Source organism: Palaemon carinicauda, chromosome 2, assembly GCF_036898095.1.
Source record: "Palaemon carinicauda isolate YSFRI2023 chromosome 2, ASM3689809v2, whole genome shotgun sequence".
In the NCBI taxonomy this organism is placed as follows: Eukaryota; Metazoa; Arthropoda; class Malacostraca; order Decapoda; family Palaemonidae; genus Palaemon; species Palaemon carinicauda.
The window spans coordinates 164,278,080-164,283,079 of NC_090726.1; positions in this window are offsets into that span (position 1 = coordinate 164,278,080).

The window sequence follows — 5,000 nt, forward strand, 5'->3', positions numbered from 1 at the left end:
TTATTATTATTATTATTATTATTATTATTATTATTATTATTATTATTATTATTATTATTAACAATGAAATCAATATAGTTAAATTAACATTTAACATTGTCTGTGGAACATTGGTAAATGAGTGATAGCTTACTATTACATCATTTCATTGCTATAATTGTCTCTTATATATCAGATGTAATTTTATTCTTCATGAAAAACCTATGTTAACCATTATAGAAAACATATTTATTCCACGAAAATAAAAAAGAATTAGACTGAATAAAACTTATAAAATGATAAAGTATCAGTATAAAGATATTTTCTAGTCCTCTTTTCTTCAACCAATTCTAGCACAAGTTGAATTTACTCAAACTGTGTAGGCATAATATAACGTTGTTACAAAATTTGAAAAACAGGCGATATTTTAAAAAATTGTTTCCCATATGTATTGTACTATCTATAGTTAATTATTTAGTTTGTAATTAGTTAATGGATTCCATTAAACGTGTTATGAAAAAAGAAATGATTTATTTATTTTGTAAACATTATGAAATAGTCCAACCTTCTTTTGTGTCAATATAGAAATGAGTTACTGTAATGTGGTAGAGAACATATGCAACATAATTATTATGTTGTAAGGAGAAAAATTTGTTTCAACTTCCACAATTGCACATTTCATGCGTGATGTTGTTGATGTGATGGTGTTAAAATAAAGGAAATTTTCAGAGTTAGTTTGCATATCTAGAATGATTATGCAAGGCTACAGATTAATACTTGTTCTTTTTTATATATTTTGATCTCAGGACGTCGTATAATTTTTTTTTTCAAGTGATCCAGTTTATTTATTAGAGAAAATTGCATTTACATGTGTTCAAACCCAAATGCTAATCATCCACATACGAATGAACGATTTATATATCATATTAGCCTATAGCGACCATTTTTCAATCACAACATGATATGTTGTAAAGACAATAAAAGTGAATATCATATGAATTCATCATAACTAATGCAGCCTGAATACCTGCTTTCTAGTTCCATCTACTTTTACCGCAAGAAGATAAAAAGTTGTTTTCACAATAAATCCCTTGAATAACCGTTAAAAGCGATAATATGAGGCAATACTTAGAGAAGCAGTAGTTTTCTTAATACTTCTTCTATACGATTTAAATATAGTTCTGGAACAGCCTCCAGTATTTGGATTTTAACATCAAAATCCAGTAGATAGTTTCCTGAACTGGTAAAAAAATTATGTTTTCAGGCTGAAAGGGAGTTCTGCTGATAGGAAAAATTTAATTATAACTTTAACGAAGTTATGTCGCTAGATTGCTGATAGGACGGACAACTGCGTGAAGAATTTCTTGTTTGATTTTATGTGGTCTTTTTTTACTTTGTGAGGGAAATGAACTTTTAACTCACATTACTGAATAGTACTTCCGAAGAATAATGTAGTCACATGAGGAAGTAAAAACAAGGAAATTGTTTTATTTTTTTTTTAATACAAACTAGTAAATTAGGGCTTGGTGAAAATTATAGAGCATGAAATTGAACCTTAACAAAACTCAAAGTATAACTGTAAGTAGACCGAGGACAGTGGCTCATCAACATTCCGATCTCTGCATTAATAACTTTTTTTCTTTACTACATACTACAACTTTAAAATTTTAAGAGTGTCAATTGAATACAAATTTACTTTTGAGAAACACATTTGGTTTTTTGTTCATCAATCACAGAAAAAAGCATTTTAAAATTTTCGTTGAAGAATCTATACCGAAAAAATATTATTCTCCTCTGTGTTTTTCACCTTAAAAAAAAAAGAGAAAAAAATAAGAATAAGCATGACACAAGAGGTTAACTCCACTATACGCTTGTAATCATTGCCATATCACTAAACAAAAACATTATATACGAAAATTACAAACTGAAGCTTCTAACATGATTTGCGAATATTTGTGAGTTGCTGGCCTTTATTACACACCGAAACACATATCATAGTCAGCATGTTTTTACTTAAGAGCCAGCAAGTATTATGTATCCTTAAATCCTAAAGAAAATAAGAGTTGTATCAAAAGATAATATAACTATCAGAGTGTACACTTCTCTAACTATCTGAGAATGTTTGCTAATGAAGTGTTGGAAAGGAAGAAAAAAAAACATCTTGGATGCTTAGAGCACATTAATTATCAAATCCAAACACGAGAATCAGAAAACAATATGAGTGCCCTCACACTATCCTCTAACACAAAAACGCTAATTAGAATAATTAGGATTCTTTAAAGTATCTGTTGAACACAACATCAGGTGGAGGTATTAGGATAGTGAAAGAGATATGGATGCTCTTCACATGTTTGCTACTTTAGTTTTCAACGACTGACCTCTTCATATGAGAGAGTGGAATTAGTTTGATTTTCTCATTTAGAATGATCCCATATATATATATATATATATATATATATATATATATATATATATATATATATACATATATATATATACTATATATACATACAAACATATATATATATATATATATATATATATATATATATATATATACTATATATACATACATACATACATATATATATATATATATATATATATATATATATATATATATATATATATATATATATATATATATATAAATCATCTCCTCTTACGCCTATTGAAATACACGGCCTTAGTTAGATTTAACCAGTCGTCTTTATCTTGAGCTTTAAAATCAATACTTCTCTATTCCTCATCTCCTACTTCCTGCTTCATAGTCCTTAGCCATATTGGCCTTAGTCTTGTATAGTCTTGCCTTGTATAACCCCATTGAAAGTTTCATGAATTAATCTATCTAGGTGAGTGCGAAGAGCATGACCAAACCATCTCCATATATCCATTTAGTAATCTTTCCTATAGTTTTATTTCTGATTCTGTCATGCTATTTAACTTACAATATTCCACTTAAAGCTTTATTTTCTAATTTACAAAATATGTTGGATATTGTTTCAATGTCATACCATGACTCATGTCCATAAAGTAACACCGAACTCACTAAAATGACATTTAAATATATATATATATATATATATATATATATATATATGTATGTATATAGATACATATATGTATATATATTTATGTATGTATATATATATATATATATATATATATATATATATTTATATATATATATATATATTTATATATATATATATATATATATATATATATATTAATATATATATATATTTATATATATATATATATATATATATATATGTGTGTGTGTGTGTGCGTGCGTGTATATATATATAATATATATATATATATATATATATATATATATTTATATATATTACATATATATATAAATATATATATATATATATATATAACATATATATATATATATATATATATATATATATATATATATACATATATATATATATATATTATATATATATATAAATATATATATATATATATATATATATATATATATATATATATATATAACATATATATATATATATATATATATATATATACATATATATATATATATATATATATATATATATATATATATATATTATTTTGTCTGTGTTTGTGTATGTGTGTCTGTCTGTCTGTGTGTATGCATGTGTGTGTGCGTAACATTCATTTGATGATGATGCAGTTAGAATACAACAAAAAGTTAAATGATAAAAACAATGGATAACAAGATAAGCAGGAGGTGAGTAGATTGACAAATTATAATGATTCATTCCTGCAAATTGATATTATGAATATAATAAAGAAAAAATATATGGCAATATAGGGACAAGGGAAAGAAGAAGAATAGAAAACAATAAAAAGATAATGAGAACTAATATTTACAATATTAAAGTGACCTTCGGCATTCACCAGCATAGGTGTATGCCTTGATATGAATTGGTACTAGTAGGGAGAAAAATATATGATACTGACATTCATGGATATAAAATACATAAAGGGATATTTACAATTGCCGTTCAGCCATCAAGTTAGCTTATGTAAATTCATCAAAAGAAGATAGAAAACTAGAATGGATAAATATTTGATAATAATGTAAAGGATAGTGAATAAGATAGATTATAACTTTTCCTCAGGTCAAAAGTAGGTATGGTTTTCTTTTATATTTCATATTCAGACAATGCATTTTAAATATAATCGTGTCAAGCAATCTTAAGTTAAAGGTAAGATCTTTATGTATATTGATTATTCACACAATTGTTAGAAGTAAATAGTAGATCTACTTCTGTTTATCCAGAAATATATTTTATCAATATTTTGTCAGTTGGTTTGATATATGCTTTTTTTATGTCAGGAACCCATTCAATTCAACTTTTGAGTTGAGTATAAAGTCCCTACTTTCTGCAATATAATTCATAGCTTTTCAAGCTTGAAAATATCAGATATATCGAATAATTATCCCCTATTTCTAGTGAATCGAAACTAAAGTTACTTCTCTTTTAGTAGGTATAGTAAGTATAAATTTGAATCTTAATATCAATAATTCTGGTATTAATACCGAGAATATATCCATATTTCCAACAAATATAAATTTTGACATGGATTCTATAAAACAGCCTTATATTGATTGCATATTTATTACAGCAGGTAAAGTTTTGAAGTTTGCAAAAACTAGTATGTAGCTATATGCATAAAACGACCAGTTTAGAGACATCTTGCCCTCAGGGAAATTCTGGAATAAACAACACTTCCGATTTACACTGTTGTGCCCTATAATGGAATCGTCGATACGTAGATCTGGTAATTTTATTTCCATCTTAGGTACTAAACTTTAGGAAATAATTTTCAATATTGGTGACTCTGTACGAGTTGTTCATATCATCGTTAATGAAGGTTCACTGGAGGTGTCCAGTATCGATATTGCATCATTATTAAATACGTCTAACTTTTCACGTTGTGTTGATGTGTGAGGTCTATTACTATTAATTGCTAAGCTACAACTCTAGTTGGAAAAGCAGGATGCTATA